This window comes from Coenobita brevimanus, chromosome 70 (genome assembly GCF_032717465.1).
Source record: "Coenobita brevimanus isolate Jiangsu-jjx chromosome 70, ASM3271746v2, whole genome shotgun sequence".
In the NCBI taxonomy this organism is placed as follows: Eukaryota; Metazoa; Arthropoda; class Malacostraca; order Decapoda; family Coenobitidae; genus Coenobita; species Coenobita brevimanus.
Window position 1 is genome coordinate 24,098,652 of NC_137023.1, and position 23,516 is coordinate 24,122,167.

The following is a 23,516-nucleotide window of genomic DNA, read 5'->3' on the forward strand; positions in this document are numbered from 1 at the left end:
GCCCTTGGGGAATTTCCCACTCCTCTTACACCGTGAACAGAATTCTTCCTAGCACTTATTTACCTACTGACTGTATGTTCTGTGACTTTCAACTTAGACTATTTTTCAACTTACATACTAACTTTACAGTAACTATACAACCTCCTATGATTAGTATCACATAAGATAACATGACACTATTATGATACTGAGCGACACTTTATCGCGTATGTACAGGCCTTACCACACTACACACACTTTCAATAGTGCCTGTTATTATGATACTCACGGAAGCACGGTTGCAGGCAGAGAGCAACGTTGCACTCCACACACTCGTACCTAGTGTCTCTTCTGACCTTCCAATTTAACATATTACCCCTTTACATGTTATACAATTGCTTTTATAGATGTACATGCTTTACGAAAAGAATGAGCATAGCAATAGCGAACCACGTGAGTTCAGGTCACTCGAAATCTAATTATTCACCTTTTATAATACTTCCAATATAACATATTACCCCTTTACATGTTATACAATTGCTTTTATACATGTACATGCTTTACGAAAAGAATGAGCATAGCAATAGCGTAACCACGTGAGTTCAGGTCACTCGAAATCTAATTATTCACCTTGCAATAATACTTTCAACATAACATATTACCCCTTTACATGTTATACAATTGCTTTTATAGATGTACACGTTCTACGAAAAGAATGAGCATAGCAATAGCGCTACCACGTGACTTCAGGTACCGACATTATTTTTTCAACTCAAAATCTAATTATTCACCTTTTATAATACTTCCAATATAACATATTACCCCTTTACATGTTAGACAAGTGCTTTCACTTTCTGCTAACCCACACCACGCCTAACACGAACACCACGTGGACGTGTTGCCTCCCCCACACCACTCTTGCCTTCACGAATCTGTCTGCGCTCTCCTGCCCCAACACTTTCACTTTCTACTGCCCTAACCATCCCCACACCACTACTTCCTGCCACAGAACACATAGAAGGAACATACCTGTGGAACAGTCGCGATGTGACGTCTGTCCCAGTCCCACGTGGCGATATCTATTCCTTCTCCAGCCAGGATAATACGCCACCATGTACTGCTTCCTTGTCCTCATCCTCGTCCTCGTCCTCATCTGATGGTCTGTGTTGCTGCCTAGATGCAGCACGTGGTGCAGGCTGGCCGTCCCCTGCCCTGCTATATGTTATATATTTGACTTTCCTTGGGGAAGGGACCTCTTCATCTCTGCTGCTGGTAACCTCCTCAGGCTGCACGTGATCGACATCGAGGGTGTCGTCGTCCAGTGGGGAATCACTATCCCCTGTAAAGGTATCCAGGGCGACTTGTATCTCCTCGTCTGACAGCCCACGACATGCCATGTCTGACCTTAGTGACTGCTGACAGGTAAGTGGATGATCACAGGGTCAGGTGGGGTTAATCTGGGTCTAGGGGATTATCCGCCTGGCGGCGAGTAGGTGAGGCTTGCGTAGGCGGGCAAAACAAAAATCAGGCGCGATTTTTGAAAAATGTGAACATTATGCAACTTGCAATGTTGCCGCGTTAATTCACGTCGCCGGGACATGAGTGCACATCATGTGTGGACGTTAATTCACGTCGCTGGGATGGCGTGGGTTAAACTAAAGTTAAACCAAATATTCCCTTAACTGTGAAATACCTTAATTCCACATCTGCTTAACACGAGAATCTTTCCCTACTCGCCACGTCATCTAACGCGCAGACGCAGTTTAGGTCAGTGGAAAATTCCATATCATTACATGTATTTACAATGTATAGTTGTCCACGAAGGTTAAACACAGTAGCATTTAATTTATCAATAACAAGAATAATTAAAGAGAACGTAATTTCTGGGTTATAAAAACCACATGAACAATTAACAACGGTCTCAAGTTTTCCTCTGCCTTTAACCAGGGATAACTATGATAAAAGTAGAGAGCGCAACTGCTCTGGGGGAAAATATTTCCCACAAAGTGATTAATTTCTTCGTTACTTTTATGTCTTGATTATACTAGTCTTGCTATCTCTGGAATAATTTGTGCAGCCCATGAAAGACAGCGAAGTAGAGGAATTATATAGAACCTTCTATTTAATGCCTTTTTTTTTGGGGGGGAGGTTCCAAAACTGAAGAAAACCATGGAGAGTTAACAAGGATAAATTGATAAACGACATCAACAATTGAATTGGTTAATAAAACAGGTCCGTATTTTCCTTAGGGTCGTGCAGTGATCGGAGGAGACAGGGCGGTGAGTGATGGCGAGGCTACTCTGCGACTCGTGGAGGTGCGACCAGATATGAGGGGACTGTATACCTGCGTGGCCAGCAATGAGGAGGGTGATGGCCAGAGCAATGCACTCGCCCTACAGGTCCAATGTAAGTACCAATAGTAGCAGCAGCAATAGTAGTAGTAGTGTCTGCTGTTTTTGTTTCGGTTGGGATGAGGAGGAGAAAACCATACTCAGAGAGTTGCGCAACATTCATAATATATAAGTAGGTCACAGGGATGGTCATGGTAACAGCTTTCATTACATCTGACCCTAGAAGAAAAAAATTAGTGATGGTTGCACCAATAAATGTTTCTGTTGTTGTTGTTGGTGGTGGTGGTGGTAGTGCTGGTGGTGGTGCAGAGGAGAAAAGAAAATACTAGAAATTATACTCCGTTCATTCACGCTAACAAAACTTGAACGTACCATCAGTTCTGATGCTAAGTTATGATTATGTGGACCTTGAGGAGGTGCTAAATATAGAGGGCTGTTATTCAGCTGTGAAGAGTATGTATGAAGGTGTTAAGCTACAGTGCATAGACAGCGAACTGGGTGATTTTTTCTATTTGAAGTTTGGATTGAAACAACGATGTGCCTTTTCTCCAAGGTAGTTCAATCTGTATATGGATGGGGTTATAAAAGAGATACAAGGTAGCGCAGTGGATGTTGGAGCGGCCCTAGTGAGAGAGGGCAGTGTTTGGAAACTCCCTGTACTGTTGTTTGCAGAGGATACTGTGTTGTTAAATGAAGACGAAGGGGAGCTGCAAGGCTTGGTGAATGATTTTGGGAGAGTGTGTAAGAAACGGAATCTAAAGGTGAATGCAGGGAAGAGTAAAGTTAGGGTCTTCGAGAGAAGTGAAGTCAGTGAATGTACAGTGAGGTTCAATGAGGAGGAAATGGAAAATGTGAGTGCATTTAAGTACTTGGGTAGTGTGATGAGTAAGGATGGAAGTTTAGAGGGTGAAGTGCTTGAAAGGGTACAACAGGGAAGAAAGGTTGCTGATTCCTTGAAAGCAGTGATAAGAAACAGGGAAGTGAGCATGGAAGTGAAAGAGCTACTACATGACAGTATTGTGATCCCAACTCTAACGTATGGAAGTGAAGCTTGGACCTTGTTGGAGGGACAGAAGTCAAGAGTGAGGGCAGTGGAAATGAATTATCTGAAAGGAGCATGTGGAGGCACATGGAGAGACAGACTGACAAATGAGGAAGTGAAGAAGCTTTGTGGTGTGGATATGGATGTGATAGGAAGCTTTAGGAGAAACACAGAGGTGGTCTGGCCATGGAGAGGATGGAGAGTGTGAAACTGAAGAGGAGAGTGTATGTGAGTGAGGTGGAGGGGGGGAGAGGGAGGGGGAGGCCAAGGATGAGATGGAGGGATGGAGTGGAGAGGTATATGAGAAAGGGGGCAGTGAGCTGGGAGCAGGGCAATGGAATGGCGGAGACAGGGCGACATGGGGGCGATTTGTTTGTGACCACCCCTTACATGATTAAAGCGTCTGGCAATAAATAGATAGATATAGAACTTTTTTCACATTTATTCAATAGCTTGTTTTTGCCCGCTTTGTAAGTCATCAAGTATGCGAGTGACACGTGATTATATTATGCTCTTTCCTTGTGGAGAAAGCTCTGGTAATCATTGCCACGCCCACGCCAGCCAATTCTTCCCTACCATTTTAACTGGTGCAATGCTCACTGCCTGCCACCATCCACCCATCACCCTAGCCCATTCCCATTCACATTTTTTCTACCTCCACCCCCACCCCCTACACGTGTCACCCCATGCATCGTCACTGCTAATCCTATAAATCATATAAGCGTAGGCCTATACATCATACGACTCCACACACCATGTCACCTAAAAATCATAACATCCTTCACCCTAAACACCCTATCGCCCTACAGACGTCGCACTACACATCGTAACTGTTCTTCCAACACAGCATGTCGCCCAACACGTCACACTTCACCCTGCACACCATGCTGTCCTACACACAATGCCAACCAGCACATTATACCAACTTACACATCCTGTATCCTACAACCCTATAAGTCATTCCTTGAAATCTGGCAGGGCTTAGCCATAAGATACTGTTTTCCTTGACATACCACCGCATTGGTACTCATTCTGAATTGTCTAACCGAGAATTGCTAAATGCGGTTCATGCATAACTGTTATGGTGTTTATGGAGGTGTTTTTACTACGTGTAGATCAGTCTCGTGGCCTAGTAGTGAAGCTGAACAGAATTCAGATCCTGAGACCATGCCTTATGTTTACTGTAACTTGGCCAAAAATTGTCATCTCCCTCTCTTGATTACTTAGATATGACAAGAGATGAACACTAGGAAATTAAGCTAGTCATAAGGATGTGCAATAGAAAGGATGTAGGACGACAGTATTGTCTTATTTAGCCACTGAGCTACTAGAAAAGATACAAAAGGGCAAGAAACTGTCCCGAAGTCAGCACTGAAATTTGTATTCACATATGTGGTCACGAATATACTGAAATTATGTGATAATATTAACACCAACTGCATGTCATTTTTATTTAATGATGGGATCATACAGTCCCAAAATAATTACAACACCCACAGAGTAGGCAGAACAGTCGCATTACTAAGTATGGCAAGACAACAAAGTACCTGGTATTACTTTTATCACACCAGCAATATTCTAATGAAATTCACTTTTCACACTTTCACTGGCGTCTTACCCAGAGCAAGAGCGTTCTTTGATCCAATAATGTCGTGTGAGGGTGAGTGAAAAAGGTGAGAGGAGGAGAAAGGGGGTGGGGGAGGGGGGCGCAAAAGGGGTTTTTATTGCTAGGGCAGGGTACAGCGATTGCTTTTTGTGAAGATTTTATTTTTTTCAGCTTCGCGTGGAGGCTTACAATATTTGGAAAGACCATGAAGGATTCGTGGCTTTCATATTCTTTGCATCTTGTGAAGAATTAAATATTTATATGGATATGTGGAATGTTATTCAGTGTTCATCATTCTATCATGTTCCCATCAAATAAGGATATCTAGAACAAGCAGATATTTAGATGTTGGTCGGGATAAGTCTCTGAGGAAGTGAAATTCTTGGTTGTAAGTTTAACTTTCTTATTTTGTAGGAACTACCAGTCTGATTACGTGACAAGTGGTGAGTGTTAATGTTATCAAATAAATCAGCCAATTAAAAAAATATTATAATGGGACTCCTGAGAGTTCCATATTTTCTAACATACAGAAAATTAACACGTACTGTTGTATTTTCACGTAGCAGTATTGTAGAAGATCCCGTCTAACATTTATGTGGAAAATATGCACGGAAAATATGTAATAAGGAAAGACTTAGTATATAAACACATGATTGTCAGGCCTGGTAAAAGGCATTAAGAAAAACACCCTGGGGGTAGGGGGGTTTCAAGAATACTCCCCCAGTATCCATGCTTGTCGTACGAGGCGACTAAAAGGGTTGGTGGTGGGTTAGTGCCCCAGCCCGTAAAAAGAACTAACTAAAAAGCGAATAAAGCGCCTCGGACCAGGACGGGCCATACGTTGACGACTAAGGAACGGACAAAGGACATTCTGAGGGTGGGAACATGTCATGTGAGAGGAGTGAATGATGAAGTGAAAGAGAGAGAGATTGTTCAGGTGCTTGAGGATGCAAGAGTGGATATAAGTGGATTGATCTAAATGGAAAGGTGAAAGGGTGAGAGAATGGGAATATGGTTTAGGTATATGTGCGAGAGTTAATGAGAATGAGAGGGCAAGAGAGGGAGTATGTCTGATGATAAGCAAGAAGTGGAAGGAGAATATATGAGAGTATGGAACAGTGGGTGCAAGGATTGTATGGGTGAGGATGAATGTAGGTATACAAGCATGGGCGATTGTGTGTGTGTATGCCCCGACAGAGGACCGAGTGGCAAGAGCGAAAGATGAGTTTTGGGCGAGAGTGGAAGCATGTATGGGCAAATTTGAGTGGAGCAAGAGAGTGCTTTCGATTGGAGACATGAATGGCAAAGTTGGGAATGTGCGAGTGGATGGAGTGGTTGGTCAGTGGGGTGTGCCAGCTGACGTAGAGGGGAATGGTAGTGCTTTGGTGGACATCTTTGCTGGTAAGGGGTTGGCAATAGCCAACACCTACTTTCGACATAAGATGATCCACCGGTATACATGGAGAGTAATGAGGAGGATGGATGGTGAACTTGTTGAACGAAAGGCAATGATAAACTACGTGTGTGTGGGTGAGCGAATGAGAAGACAAGTGTTGGATGCAAGAGTGTGGAGAAGGTGGGGGAATGGAGTCTCGGACCATCACTTAGTGATGGCCAAGGTAAAGCTGCAAAGAAAATGGCTGAGGAGACGAAGGGGAAGACAGGAGGAAACAGCTCCTGTGAGAAGGGTGAAGAATTTGCAAGATAGTGAGAAAATGGCAGAGTATAAGTGTATAGTGGAAGAAAGATTGGGAAGGTATGAGCTAGAGCAGATGGAAGGGGTGGAAGACGTATGTAAGATATTTAAGGAAGAGATAGGAGCAGCATGTGAGGTGGTTTGTGGAGTGAGGAGGAGATGCAAGGGAAATAGTAGGGGAGTGAAAGATAGGAATAATGGATTGTTGGTGGAGAAGAGAGAGAAATTGAGGAGATGGAAGGAGCACTTTGAGGATTTGTTGAATGTAGAGAGTGACAGCAGTGCGAGTATAAGTGGTTGGGGAATGGCTGGGAGAAGAAGAGATGAGAGGAGGGAGGAAGAGATCAGTAGGACGGAAGTAGTGGAAGCATTGAAGAAGATCAAGTTGGGGAAGGTCCCAGGAAGTGATGGAGTGTGTGGTGAAATGCTGAGGTATGGAGGTGAGATTGTTGTGGAGTGGATATAAAAGTTGTGTAGATTGGCTTGGGAAGAGGGAAGGGTTCCAGAGGACTGGTAATCAGGTATAATTGTTCCTTTATATAAAGGAAAAGGGGAGAGAGAAGTATGTGGTAACCATAGGGGTATTTGCCTTCTTAGTGTGACTGATAAAATATATGGTAGAATACTCATTGATAGGGTTAGGCATATGACAGAGGAGCTAGTTGGAGAAGAACAAGGGGGATTTAGGAAGGGAAAAGGGTGTGTAGATCAGATATTTGTTCTAAGATGTTTAGTGGAGAAGTATCTAGAGAAGGGAAAGAAACTGTATGCTGCCTTCATGGACTTGGAGAAAACTTATGACAGAATAGATAGGCAAGGTATGTGGAAGGTATTAAGAATATATGGAGTGGATGGGAAATTGTTGAATCCTGTGAAGAGTATGTACGAAGGAGCTAGGGCTACGGTCCGAGTGGATGGTGAGCTGAGTGAGTTTTTTTATCTCAATATGGGATTGAAACAGGGTTGTGTGATGTCTCCGTGGCTGTTTAATATATACATGGATGGGGTTGTAAAGGAGGTGCTGGGTAGGGCAGTGGATGTGGGGGTGGCTCTAATGAATGAGGGTGAGATTTGGAAGATTCTTGTGTTGCTGTTTGCTAATGATACAGTATTGTTGAGTGAAGATGAATGGGAGTTGCAAGGTTTAGTGAATGAATTTGGGACAGTGTGTAGGAGGAGGAAGCTGAAAGTTAATGTAAACAAAAGTAAAGTTATGGTGTTTGAGAGGAATGAGGTCATAGAATGTACAGTGAGGTTGGATGGTGAGGCTATGGAGAGTGTGAGTGCATTCAAGTACTTGGGTAGTGTGATGAGTAAGGATGAAACTTTGGGGGATGAAGTGCATGAAAGGGTACAGCAGGGAAGGAAGGTTGTTAGTTCACTGAAAGCAATGATGAGAAATAGGGAGGTGAGTATGGAAGTTAAGAAGTCACTGCATGATAGTACTGTAATCCCTACCCTGACATATGGAAGCGAAGCGTGGACCTTGCAAGAGGGGAACAAGTCAAGAGTGAGAGCAGTGGAAATGAGTTACTTGAAAGGAGCATGTGGAGTGACATGGAGGGACAGGTTGACGAATGAAGAAGTGAAGGAACGTTGTGGGGTGGATGTGGATGTGGTTGAGAAGATTAGGAGAAATACACTGAGGTGGTTTGGACATGTGGAGAGAATGGAGAATGAAAGACTGACTAAGAGGGTGGAGGGAGGGAGAGGGAGGGGTAGACAGAGGATGAGGTGGAGGGATGGAGTTGAGAGGTGTATGAGGGAGGGGGGTTGAGCTGGGGGGAGGGTAGCCAAATGGTGGGTGACAGAGCGACTTGGAGGCGTTTGGTCTGCGGCCACCCTTTGCGGGATTAGGGCGTCGGGCTATAGATAGATAGATATATGGTATGGTAGCACTCTGGCAGTAAGTAACAGACAAGAAAGTATCTCCATGAACCACTTTCTACTTTGGAACTAGGAGAAAAATTAGTACTTATCAGTCTAAGACTCAATTACCTCGTGGTAACTTTTAACTATAACAGTTTCGATCTGATATAGTGTAAACTTTGTGGGAGGGCTCAGGGTAACGCAAAGCTTGGGCGATTAAATTTTGGGAGCAACTGGCGAAGGTTAAGGCCACAGGGCAATGGCGTATGGTCGCCCCTTAAACTAATTTGTGGTCACACAGGTATTACAGTCTCTGAATGCTCTTCCTTGTTACCTCCGCCAAGGAGGTTATATTGTCACCCGCGTTGGCTTGTTTGTATATTTGTTTGTCTGTTTGTTAGCAGGATTACTCAAAAGGTTATGAACAGATTTCAATGAAATTTGTGGAAGGGTAGGCTAAGGGCCAAGAAAGAAATGATATGGATCCGGATCCGGAGAATCCCGGACAATATCTCCAAAAGTTCCCAATGAATTTCAATGAAATTTGTGGAAATGTGCGCCGTGGACCAAGAAAGAATCGATTAAATTTGGAGGCGGATCCGGATCCAGATTTACTCAAAAGTCTATGAACGGATTTTGATGAAAATTTGTGGAAGGGTGGGCCATGGGCCAATGAAGAAATTAAATTTGGGGGCGGATCCTGATCCGGAGTATCCCGCACAATATCACTAAAAATTCTCAATTAATATCAATGAAATTTTGTGGAAAGGTGGGCCATGGATCAAGAAAGAATTGATTAAGTTTTGGGGCGGATCCGGATCCTACAGTATATCCATGAGTCCGGATCCGGATCCTACAGTATATCCACGAATCCAGATCCAGATCCTTTTTAATGGCAATGACATTGGCGGAGGTATGCGCTCTCAAAGCGCTTTCAAGTTTCTTTTCTGTGTTCGATTTTGGGCAGTGACCTGAGAGTCCACTCACTGAGGCCCAACAAACTTAAGCCTTCACATTATTACCAATTTGGCGGTAATACACACCGTTGTTGAATATATGTATAGACTACCTCATCTCGGACTGGTGTACTAATAATAACTGGAGTGCTTTTGTGGCATGCAGGTGGATTTGAAGATGATTCTTACAAACAAGTGATTACCTCTGTAGCCAACTAACCACCAAACAGTATAACTAGAAAACCATCGCACAGTAAATGCGTCCTCCTTGATGTGTGAGGCAGCATGGTCTTCAAATGTGTACAGAGCGTGGACTGTGGAATGAAGTAGCGCAACAACACGCTCTTGGTGCGGCGGAGAGCAACCAGACTCCCCAACTTGTGCCTTTTTTTTTTTTTTTTTTTTTTTTTTTTTATGTGACCGACTCTGGGCATAGGCTTCACAGCCTGCTTTCAAGGCCCAGTAGTCCTCCTACATACCGCACACCTCTACATGTCACCACTTCGGCGCTAACACCCACCGTCCATATTGAATACATGCTAGGGCTGTCTCATACAGGACTGGTGTATTGGTATTAGCGGGGGTATTTTTACGACATGCCGGCGGGCCTTCTGGTAGATCAGTAAAGTCTAATTTTATGAAATTCAAATCCTTAAACTGTTCCCTGCCTCAGCGGGATTTGAACCCGGGTCCGTCAGGACTGCAGGCCAACTCTCTACCGATTGAGCCACCGCCTTCCCATTTCCCTTGTCCATGACGCTAACACTTGAGGGATAATCTCATTACCCTCCCCAACAAGTTGCTGGAGTGCTGGGAAGCAGCCACTGCTAACTATAGTGACTGTCTCAGTCCTTGTTCTTGGCCTACTCCTTGACGCGAGCAGCCCGCTTAAGAGAGACAAAGACGAACTCAGAATTTTTTCATTCATACACTAAAATGAACCACAGTATACCAGTTTTAAACCATGTTCATCATACTGTGCGTAAATTACTCAGTTATTATGTTTGGGGCTGTGCATAGGCAATTATGAACTGTATGACGTTAAAGGCTTAATTAGGTTTAACAGATATTTTTCTTAAGTGTCCGTGTCAGCAAACCCTTTTAACGGCTCAGTGTATTAAAGCAACTCTTTGTATGCTCTCCTGTAAATAAATTTATTATTGTTATTACCGGTTACAAATCAATTTATTGACTTCTTACGCTTTATAAATAAATATATATTATGTGGCCGTTTCTGTATACTCTCAGTGTATATCCTGATCTATTCAGAGAATTTTTAAGTTCTTTGTATGATTGACACGTTCAGAAATTATTTGAAAATATGGCATTAAATGGGAATCCAACCATTATGCCGAGAATCTGACTATACTTGCCTGTAAAGGATCACGGTTACATATACAGTATACCTAAATGCTTCTATTGTTCCTGTGAGGGTACATTCTTCATTACAATTGAGAGGATCTATGCGAATTCATATATTAAACATTATTTCAAAAGAAGTTTATTATAAAGCATATTTTGAAGAATCCTATTCAGTGAAGACAGTGTTAAAGTCGACGTAATAGTCTGAAGTGTTGAGTCATTAGAATGATAAAATAATGCTGCACATCACTTGCTTCATTTCTTACCTGCATCGTAAGACGGATTTTACCAAAGTAAATTTCACTAAACTTTTTTTTTTTAAGCAAATAAGAAGGAGCCAAAGGCCACGAGCCTGCAACTTGTTCCTTCCGAGAAAAAAAAAAAAAACAAACAAGATAAAGAGCCAAAGTCAAGATCCACACATTTCGAGATGCCTGGACACACTGCGTTTGAAAGACTGGAGAACATAGGCAGAAAGAAAAACAGACAGAGGGAGACAGTTCCATAGTTGACTTGTTGCATACATGAAGGACTGGGAGTAACGGTTAACTCTCGCATTAGAGCGTTGGACAGAAAAGGGATGAGAGATTGTTGCTAGACAAGTGCTACGCGCCTGCCGTAATGGTGAAGGGATGCACGCATACAGTTCAGAAAGAGCAGTGACCATTGAAGTAGCGACAGAAAAGAGATAACGATGCAACCGTGTGGCGAAGAGAAAGAGGTTGAAGGGAGCCAGTAAGAGGAGAGTTAATGAGACGAAAAGCCTTTGACTCCACCTTATTCAGAAAAGCTGTATGTGTGGAGCCTCCCCATACATGAAAGTTGTGGTCTACACAGGGGCGAATAAAACACGTATATAATGTCAACAACTGTGCAGGGGCAAAGAAAATATGGAGTCGGTTTAGCACACCCAATCTCTTGGAGGGAGAATTTACAAGAGGTAATATGTTCTTTCCAAGATAAATCCCGAGAGAATGAAACCCCAAGTATGTTTAAAGATGGTGCAGGATTGAGCTGGATATTGTTAAAAATTAGAGGGTAATCCTGTGGACGATTTTGTCGGGTTGATAGATGTAAGAACTGAGTTTCTGATCCAGTAAAAACAACAAGGTTATTTTTAACTCAATCAGAGATATGAGCCAAGTCATACATTAGGTGTGCCATAGCCTCATCCCTTGACTGTTGGAGTAACTGCCGAGATGGGCTCTACGGGAAGCAAATTGAAAGTTGAAGGGTGGAGTCATTAGTGTGCGAGTGGATAGGGTTAGATGTACAGCTTAGAAGGTCTTTAATGAATATAAGGGAGAAAGTTGGCGATAGGACACAGCCCTGAGGTGTAATACTTGGTAACGTTTCCTGTGCCTCATATCCTGACAGCAGTGCAATTCTTAAAAGAACGAGATGTGTGGCATTACTTGTAAAGTAAGTGCGAGATGTGGCAGCCGTAAATATTGCAGTTTAGTATACTTTTGATTTTCTTCTTTGGAGGTAGAGTTATAAATTCTTTTTTGTCATATTCCATTCAAAATAAAATTATTACGGTATTACATTATAAAGAAAAACAGTTATAAACTGACTTATTGCATATAGATGCAACTCGTTATATATATATATATATATATATATATATATATATATATATATATATATATATATATATATATATATATATATATATATAATACGTTGAATTACTTATATGGCCATTGGTCTTTCTACTTTGCTAATGATTGAACAAATGCTTCTTAACAAATATATAGTGAGCATTTTATTAATCAAATGATTGTGATGGCATGCTCTTTGAAAGTAAAAACCCTTTCTCCATAATAATGGCTTCTTGTACATAATATCTTTTTTATTATATTTCCCCCCTTTAGATTATTACGCACTTTTTAAGCCATCCTTTTTTTGTTTATCAAGGTTACTGTCATGCGCAGTTAGCAATCTCTTCTCTCAGTCTAGGAATTTCTTCCCTAGAAGCCTTGAATAAAAGCAGCAGATATGAAGTCACTCAGGCCTGACTGACTAGGTGCTCGTATCAAAATTCATGTATTGACCGTAAAAGAATGGTGCATATGTTTTTGTGCTCAAACATTTAATTAAGACTGGCTGTGAGACATTAAGAATCAACAAGCTGCCTTCCCGCCCTAAGGCCGAGATTTCGGGTTGAGTCACATGAATAGACTACAGAACTTGTGTGTGTGTGTGTGTGTGTGTGTGTGTGTGTGTGTGTGTGTGTGTGTGTGTGTGTGTGTGTGTGTTACTGTTCTTATAATAATTATATCTCGTTATTTCGCCATGGATGAAAGTGAGATATATGATTAAATCCTCCCTTGTAGTAAGGCCGCATTGCAACGGACTAGGAAATTAATAATGGAAAAAGGCATAAAAAATGATATGGTTTAAGCACGAAATTTGTCAGTAGAACTGGGTCTCAACTTTTCAGTCCCGCAGCAGTGTTCTACTTTGCCTTTACACTAACCTTGACACAACCTCATACGGTTACTTAATCATCATCACTGCGTGATAGATAACATGATCTTTAGTTTCATCATTTGATGATCTGCAGGTCAGCATACCACAACTATCCAACTATACCTTTCCTGGTGACCTGTGTGTTGGGAAACGTAATCGGTAAATCAGTCCTTCGTGTATGCAACTGGCCAACACAGGAACTCTGATCATTAGTCTCTTAAATGTGTCCAAGGAACTAGAAATGAACGGATTTTTTATTTGGATTTAAATTTTCTTTTGGAAAGTTTAAGTTCTTCTAACCATCAGCTCTTTCTTTTCTTGCATTTGAAAGTAATTTTTTTTTCTTTTTTTACCAGAGCTGATAAATATATAACGATGTTGAAGGGAAAAAATACACCTACTTTACCTTACGTGGCAACAAATTCCTCACTTTCTCTGTGCATGGGAACATATGTTTACAAGACAGGTCTGGGGGTCGGCAGCCCTCCAATCCTGCCCCTCGATTAGGAAAATGTGTCTTTTGTTAGGGCAAAACTCGATTATTCAGGCAAATCCTACTGTTGAAGCACAGTTATGTTTAAAATGAATTGTTATTAAAACGGGTATTCTATTAAATAGAGGGAGTGAACTGATGTAACTGTTTAATTCTCTCGGTTTGTCCTGATACATATTCATTACTCACTACCAGTTATATATATATATATATATATATATATATATATATATATATATATATACTGATGTACCTGTTCAATTCTCTCGGTTTGCTCTGATACACTACCAATTAAATATAAATATATATATATATATATATATATATATATAAAATATATATATATATCTATATATATATATATATATATATAGTTATATATATATATATATATATATATAGATATAAATATATAGAAATAAAGATATATATAGTTATATATATATAGTTATATATAGTTATATATATATATATATATATAGTTATATATATATATATATATATAGTTATATATATATAGTTATATATATATATATATATATATATATATATATATATATATATATATATATATATATATATATATATAGTTATGTCCCAGTCCCCACACTGGCACAGGCTCCAACAGCAGTATTTCAGGGGTGGGATGTTCAAAAGCTCGTAACGGCCGTTAAGACCATCGTAGCGGGTACGATAATCATAGCGCGCTCGTAAACCGCTAAGGTGTATGTTCGAACAAATTTTACGATATTCCATCTGCCATATTTGCTCGTAGCTCTACGATTTCTGACCAGCACCCTTAAGCTGATCATAGGGTCGCATAGTGAATGTTTAATAAACAATCCGTATCAAGTAATGCTGAGTTTGTTTATTTACACTCTTCTGAGAACGAAGATGGAGTTACAAGTGGTTTTACAGGTAGAACTGGCAGTACGAAGTGCGATGAGACGTGAGAGGAACTACAGACAGAATGGATCCATTTGCTTACAGTGATGAACATTTGTTGAGATATTATATGTTTCCCAGACAAGAACTCCTTCATTGGTGTGCAAGAGTTGAACCAGTAGTTGGACCAGAGACAAGAAGATCCCGTGCTGTGCCATGTCATTTGGAGGTGTTAATGACATTCATTATTTTATGCAAGTGGCTCAATTCAGAGTGTGTTGGCAGACACATTCGGCTTAACACAGGGATGGTTAAGCAGAACAATTAACAGAGTGACACACATGTTGTACAGGGTATCTCTTAGGGAAGCAAAGAACGGAATTTTTTTTTTTTTTTTTTTTTTTTTTTTTTTTTTTTGTGTTCGACTCTGGGCATAGGCTTCACAGCCTGTTATCAAGGCCCAACAGGCCCTATAAAAATGCAGACCGATGCACTGTTCATTAAAACATGTTTAACTCTGTGGGAGTTGTAATGATAGAGTCTGAAGCCAGTGATATATTGTTTATTCAAGTAAAAGGATCTCAGCTTGGATCTCGATATTTTCAAATTTATCACTATGTTTAGTTAATATGATGTGGATCTTTCACCCACACTATAGTTAAACCCAAGGTGATGTGACTGTTTTTCACTTTTTTTTTATTTTTTCCCAAATTTGCACAGAAGCAAATATGAAGGACATGTGTAGTGTTTATCTCCTCCCTCTGTTTCTGTACTCGTGATACAGCGTTCACTTCCGGGATTACCTCGTCCCATGCTGCTTGTCTTCTCTCAGGAGTCACTTTGATGCTAAACCTTTCCCTCAGCATTGTTTGTCTGTCGATCCAACCCCGTATTAGCGCCATCATCTCCTCATTTGTAAAATTTGCTCGACGAATTCGTTTGGTGGGGGGCTCGTCACTTGCCATGTCTCAGATGTCTTGGGATGAATACCGTAGTTGTTTTGACTGATGTAGTGGCTTGCTTGGAGGAGTGTATTTGTTTACATTTTGATAGGGCATTATGATTGGCTCACAAACTTTCAAGGTTAATGAAATCTCTCTTCTGATTGGCCTAGCGACAATCAGCTGGGTTGCATCATGAACAATAGGAAAAGAACGGAACGGAACGAGTTTTACGATCGCATCATCGTGAGCTACGAGCGTTGTCGCGAGCGTTAGAAGATACACCTTGGCGGTTGTCGTAGCTCACGATCAAAGATGGCTGCTACGAGCGCGTTATGATGATCATAGCGGCGTCTGGCAACAATCTTTTGAACATCCCAGCCCAGTATAGGAAGTACATTGCCCAGCGAGTTGTTCTTCCTATGGTCAGCCTTTAGGTGTGCAGTACACAAGAACAGCTGAGACTAAAATAAACACTGCCTCCCTTAAAATCACTGGCTTTATTTTCCAAATAATTCCACTTAATGCTTTCCAACTTCTCTTCACTGTTCTCACAAGCACTGGAGCTATACACACTTTACTATTGCTATGACACTTAATGCCTGTCAACACTTCACAGTTATTACACTTCACTATTTTCTCAAGTATCAACGATATACAAACTTCAATAACTCGCCACTGTTTGCCATTATTTTCACATGTATCAAAAATGTTCAATCTTCACTGACACTGACACTGCACTCAAACTGAACCAACACCCGACTGCACTTCACACAAACTGACCTGAAACCCGACTAGATTTGTAATAATCTCTACCCCAACTTATATAAGCTTGCATTACTCGAGAACCATTTACATTTTACCAGTATACTCTCGACAGGCAACAGTTGCCAACTCAGACACATCAAAACATGCAGAGTTGTCTCACATTACATAACACTTTAAATCATTTACCACACGAACTTAAATTACATAATTTAACAAACAATCACTTAAAACATTATAAAGAAAAAGAGCATAAAAATAAATGAATGTTAACTTATGAAATAACTACGCTCACAAACAACAGGCAAACTGGCAACTATGATGACTCGTACTGGAATTTACAGTACGAGAAACGTCTCGAAGGTACGAGACAACCTAACTGGCAAATCTCCCTTCATAACACTACCCCCTCCCTAGTTCTCAGTCGTCCCAACAAAACTAAACAGTATATAGAAACATAAACCTTCATCCCAATGAAATATCTAACTATAAACAAAATAATCCTTCAACTTATCAGGTATTCTTCTGTGCCACTTACAACGATGTCCTTGCTCCTCCAGACAGTCCATTCCTCCTGGAAGGTCTTGGCCCTCTTCTTGAATCGCTTCTTCTCTTGGGGAACTGTCACCATCCTCCTGCACTTCAGCTCCTTGGCCCTCCTCAACATCCTTGGCCGCGGGTGAGCACAATTCCTCGGAGACGTCCCAGCTGAACTGTCCTGGCCCATGGCACTGCCACAGATGGTTCACGTGTACCGCCTTTGGGCGAAACTTCCTGCCTCCCCGAATCCGATATGTTATATCTGATATGCGGTCCAGCACAGTGTAAGGCCCGTCCCATGGGCTCTGCAACTTTGGTGATTGTCCCTTCTTTTGCTGAGGATTGTATAACCAAACTTGATCACCATCTCTGAAGCTCACCTCACTTGCCTTGGCATCATACTTGCACTTCACCTCTCCTGAAAACTTGAGGGCTCCTTGCACTTGATGTACCTCAGCCATCCTTTCCTGAAGGTGTTTCACATACCCAGTGGTGTCTGTAGACAGCTCTTCACCAGGAGGTCTTCCCATTAACAAGTCAACAGGTAAGCATAACTCGTGGCCCAACATCAGTCTTGCAGGAGTGTAGCCAGTAGACTCATGGGGTGCAGACCGATATGCCATTAGCAATGCAGGTAACTTCTGGTCCCATTCTGTTTGTCCATCTATGCAGTACTTGGCCAGTTCTTGTCCTAGGGTCCAATTGTATTTCTCCACCATCCCATCTGACTGTGGCCTTAGTGGGGTCGTCCTAGTCTTCTTGATCCCCAATAACTTGCAGCACTCACGGAACATAGCAGACTTGAAGTTTCTACCCTGGTCTGGATGTAGCACTTGTGGCATCCCAAAATGACAGAAAAACTGATCAACCAACACCTGAGCAACAGTCGCAGCCTCTTGATCAGGGATAGCATAGGCTTCTGGCCACTTCATGAAGTAGTCCATGGCAACACATATATACCGATTTCCTCTCTCAGTGAGTGGGAGAGGTCCAGCAATGTCCACCACGACTCTTTCCATCAGTGCATCCACTTGGTACAGCTGAAGAGAGGTGCAACCACATTTCTTGCGTCCTTTCTTGGCACAACACACATCACAGGCCCGACACCACTCTTCAACATCCTGACTCATGCCAATTCAGTAGAATCTCCGTTGCAGCTGGCTTAGAGTTTTCTTCACTCCCAGGTGCCCATTAGCGATCTGGTTATGGGACTCATCCAAGATCTCAGACCTCATCTTCTTCGGAACCACCAGTTGCCAATACTTGCTGCGGCCATCGGGTGTCTCCCACTGATGCTCCAGTAGTCCATTGTTCAAATGGAGAAGGTCCCACTGATTCCAGCAGCTCCTGGTCGCAGAGCCTAACCCAGAAACCCCCTCCCAAGATGGTGGCATTGCACTCCACTGCAGCCACTCCAGCACTGGTTGCAAATCTGCATCCTGCATCTGCATCCTCTTCATGCCTTCATCAGACGCTGGCCCTGTCATTGCAGTATGGCTGCATTTCTTACCATGATATCCTTTTTCCTACACTGCCGGCACTCCGGATCACAAGGCTGATGACTCAGGACGGTGTTGCACCTCATAATTGTGCTGGTCGAGCTTCCAGAGCCAGCTTGCCAGTTGTCCTTCTGGATTCTTTAGTGTTTTCAGCCACTTGAGTGCCGCATGGTCCGTCCTGATGATGAAGTTTGACCCATACAAGTAGGGATGGAAGAACTCAAGGCTCTTCATCACTGCCAAGAGCTCCTTATGGGTCACACAGTAGTTCTGCTCTGGTGGGCTGAGCTTCTTGCTGTAATATGCAACCACATACTCCTTGTCATCCTTCTTCTGTGAGAGGACTCCACCAATACCATGGTCACAAGCATCACAGTCAATGATAAATGGCTGATTCTGGTCTGGTTACGGCAATACTAGAGAGCTTGCCAATGCATGCTTGACTTCGTCGAAGGCTTTCTGAGTCTCTGCTGTCCATGCAAACTTCTGCCTTTTCCCCAACAGCTTGTGAAGAGGTGCAGCTATCATTGCAAATCTTTGACAAAACGCCGATAGTAGGTGCACAAGCCCAGGAAACTCCGTAGCATCCTCACACAAGTTGGAACTGGCCAATTTTCCAGAGCTGCCACCTTCTCTGGGTCAGTATGGATGCCGCTCTCACCTACAATGTGTCCCAGTTACTTTACTTCCTTCTGATGCCTCTTGAAGTTGCTCATATCGTTCTTTTTGTTCTTCACATTGTGTCTCTAGTTGTTCCCTATATGCCTTCACTAGTAGAGTTCATGCTTATACCAGTTCTTTGAGTTCTTTTTCTCCTTCAATCATTGCCAGTAGTTGGACACTTCGTGCGTCCAATAGCTTCATGATTGCAACCCACGACACCTCGTCTTCGTGCCCAGCTCAGCCTATTGTCTGGACATCTGCTTGCTCCATGTCGAAGATTAGACTCACTGCAGCACTTAATAATTCCACACTCCTGACACCAGTGTTATGTCAGTTCCCACACTGCCACAGGCTCCAACAGCAGTAGTTCAGTATAGGAAGGACGTTGCCCAGTGAGTTGTTCTTCCTATGGTCAGCCTTCAGGTGTGCTGTACACAAGACCAGCTGAGGTGAAAATAAACTCTGGCTCCTTAAAGCTCACTGTCATTATTTTCTAGTTAATTCCACATGATGCTCTCCAACTTCTCTTCACTGTTCTCACAAGCACTGGAGCTATACACACTTTACTACTGCTATCACACTTAATGCTTGTCAGCACTTCACAGTTATTACACTTCACTGTTTTCTCAAGTATCAACGATATACAAACTTCAATAACTCGCCACTGTTTGCCACTGTTTTCACAAGTACCAAAAATGTACAATCTTCATTGACACTGACACTGCACTCAGACTGAACCAACACCCGACTGCACTTCACACAAACTGACCTGAAACCCGACTAGATTTGTAATAATCTCTACTCCATCTTATATACACTTGCATTATTCGAGAAACGTCTACATTTTACGAGTATACTCTCGACGGGCAACAGTTGCCAACTCAGACACATCAAAACATTCAGAGTTATCTCACATCACATAACACTCTAAATCATTTACCACACGAACTTAAATTACATATTTTAACAAACAATCACTTAAATAAAACATTATAAAGAAAAAGAGCACAAACATAAATGAATGTTTAACTTACGAAATAACTATGCTCACAAACAACAGGCAAAATGGCAACTCTGATGACTCGTACTGGAACTTACAGTACAAGAAACGTCTAGAAGGTACGAGACTACCTAACTGGCAAATCTCCATATATATATATATATATATATATATATATATATAAAATATATATATATATATATATATATATATATATAAACTCTGCATACTTGGCAGTATTTATTTGGAAATCATGACTACTTCTAACATTTGCGCGACAAACTCCCTCTCCCTTCCCTCCCCCTGTCAGTGAAATGCCTTCCTGTACGTTCACGGTTGGGTATGTGAAGCAAAAGTAGTAGCCAGTCAGCTGTACTAGCATCATCAGCTTCTTCATTCTAACATCACTGTCCACATTCTATGGGGCAGGGACGTCCAGACTAATTCGATCATACTGAGGACACGAATCGAAAGAGAAGTGTCAGTCTGGTTGAAGAGTTACGACACTTCTTGCAATGAAAATGCAGGGCGATTTGGTCGCGATATCCCTTCCCTCGTTGAAAATGGACGGGCTTCCAGTGTATCATGCTTGCGTGCTCGATAATTCTCTACTTCAAGTTGGCCTAAAATTGCCTTATCTCCATTCTGAACCTCAAACTATAACGGTAGTGCATTATATAATTAGCAAATACTATTGTAACTGACTTATGCTGCTAGTCACGCAGTGTTATCGAGCAATAGTGTTGTTTGGTCACTGAGTTGCAGAAAGTAAGCTGCAAAACAAAAATATCAGCCAAGATAATGTAGTCATACAAAAGTGTTCTTTTATCTCCCAGTAAGTATAATTCCTGCTCCCTTCCGTAACCCGGTACTAGTAACATACTTCGTCAAGATGCTCAGGGTCATTTTCTGCGAGGTGTTTGAATGAACATATAAAACTTGGTTCAAAAGCAGAAGTTGGAGAGACGGACTGGCCTTGTGTGCGAGGGTTCGAATTAATCAGAGACGACTGAAGATTTCTGATCAGGTGCTATCAGGTTTGTAGGTTGGTATCCTATCCTTAAATATTGTGGACATCTGTAGCCTACACAAAATGGGGACTTGTCACTCAATGCAGCTCACCTGAAGTCAAAAGCAGTGTACTAAAAAGTGACAGGGGCGGATAAATCCCGTGTATTAAGTCGACAGCTTTGCCTATTGAATGATGGATGACATTAATTAGTTTCCTGTGTATAGTAAGGGAACCAAATACAATGCCCCTTGGTCCCCCCAGAATAAGGATGTAGTAATTTGGACATTTCAGGTAAAGTGTTAGAGTATTTTTCTTTTTAATGCAAGGAAGAAGGAACCAAAGGCCAGGAGCCCACATACTGTTCCTTCCAAGAAAACAAACAAACAAACAAACAAAAGAGAGCCAAATTCAAGATCCGCTCATTTCGAGATGCTTGGACATACTGGGTTTGAAAGATTGGAGATCATAGGAAGTAGGAAATACAGACAGAGGAGACAGTTCCAGAGATGACCTGTTGCATAAATGAAGGACTGGGAGTATCGGTTATCTCTTGCATTAGAGAGTTGGACAGAAAAGGGATGAGAGTTTGTTGCTAGACGGGTGTTACGCACCCGTCGTAGAGGTGCAGGGATGCAAGCAGACCGTTCAGAGGAGCAGTGACCATTGAAGTAGAGATAGAAAACAGAAAAAGATGCAACAGTGTGACGAAGACACAGAGGTTGAAGGAAGCCAGTAAGAGGAGGAGAGTTAATGAAAGATAAACCTTTGACTCCCTATTGAGAAGAGCTGTATGTGGGGAGCCCCCCTACACATCTATCTATCTATTGTCAGACACCATAATCCCGTAAGGGGTGGCCACAAACAAACCGCCTCCTGGTCGCCCTGTCCCCAGCCATTTCAGTGGCCTGCTCCCAGCTCACACCCCACTCTCTAATATACACCGGGGCGAATCTACACAGGAGCGAATAAAACCCGTGTATAAATTCAACAACTAGCAGGGGTTGTCCAGTACACAGAGCTATACATAAGGATCAAACAGTGAAGTTTTAGGGACAGCAGAGCGTCCAGTGGTATTACAGTATTATTGATATTATTTTATTTATTATTATTTTTTGTGGTAGGTGGGGGCGCTCACCATCCACTCATTCGATGTAGTGCTGCTCTCGGGTGTCTGCCCTTTCCTCTCCATCCCTCTTTCCTTCCATTCTCTTCTGTCTTTCCTTCATTCTTTCCTTGTCCTTCTTCCTACGGTTGACTTTACACTCCCTCTTCTGTCTTTCTTTTCTTCATCCTTTCCACTTCCTTCAGCCTGTGGGTGACTCTACACTGAGTGACAAGCCAAATGGTTTCCTGTGCACCAGAAAACCATTTATCACGCTGGATGGTAACCATATAACCAAATTTTGGCACCTGGTGTTTTAGTGGGTAATTACTGTGCTCCAATCGGATTGAGCCGGTGAAGGTTTATATCCAAGGGGTGGTTGGGGTTGATTGCTCATGTAATGCCACTCAGGGATGAGTGAGGCTGGTCACTCTCATTTTAAATGTCGGGACCAATTGCCTAGCCACGGGCTCCTACGCACCTCATGAGGCAATGTAGGATTGGATGGATGGATGGATGGATGGATGGATTTATTATTTTGAGGAGACAAGTTACCTAGAGGTGAGGTGTGACACATCTAATCAATAGTCACTTTGTAGCAAGAGTTACGAATGTATTCGGTGCGAAGGAAAGTTTCATGCGTGGTAAAGTTTATATCGCGTGAGTATGGGAGAGAGGAAGGGGGTAGTTAGTTTGTGGTGACGGTAGAGTCAGTATTGGCGATGTCCCGATGAGTGTATTACCTGTTCGTGACCTGGGTGGTGAGAGTGTGACAATACCTTAAAAAGGTATCGCAACTTTAAGATCACATAGAAATGGGAATAAACGAGTAAGAGACATGAACGAAACTGCAGGATGCTGGTAAATCTTTGTCCTATCAAGTCCTTTCTCACTGAAAGGTCTGAGTTAGTCATAAGTTCTGTTCTGCTGACACAAATATTTTTGCTAAATTTCTCGAACATAATAATGAAGTTTGCTACGTACTGTACCTGCAGTACGTTGGAAATATGGCACACTTGTTCTGAAGGAGTCGCAATTTTGTTACCTGAAATAATTAATCGTTTCAACTCCTAACTTAGAGGGAAACAGTTTTGGTTTCATCTTACATCAATAGTGAGCATAACTGTAGCAACATAGGCAAGTTACGGTTAAATTTTCATGCAAAAATATATTTCGTTATGACACATAGTACAATTTTTCCTGCATAATTATTTAAGCAATATGGAACTGTTTATAGTTAATTGCAGTGTAATTTGATTATTAAAAACATATCTACAGCA

At 41.9% G+C, this 23,516-nt stretch overlaps 1 pseudogene; it reads left to right on the forward strand.

The window, feature by feature from the left end:
• The window catches only part of LOC145406403 (hemicentin-2-like), a 664,782-nt pseudogene that overhangs the window by 455,573 nt on the left and 185,693 nt on the right, over positions 1 to 23,516 (forward strand).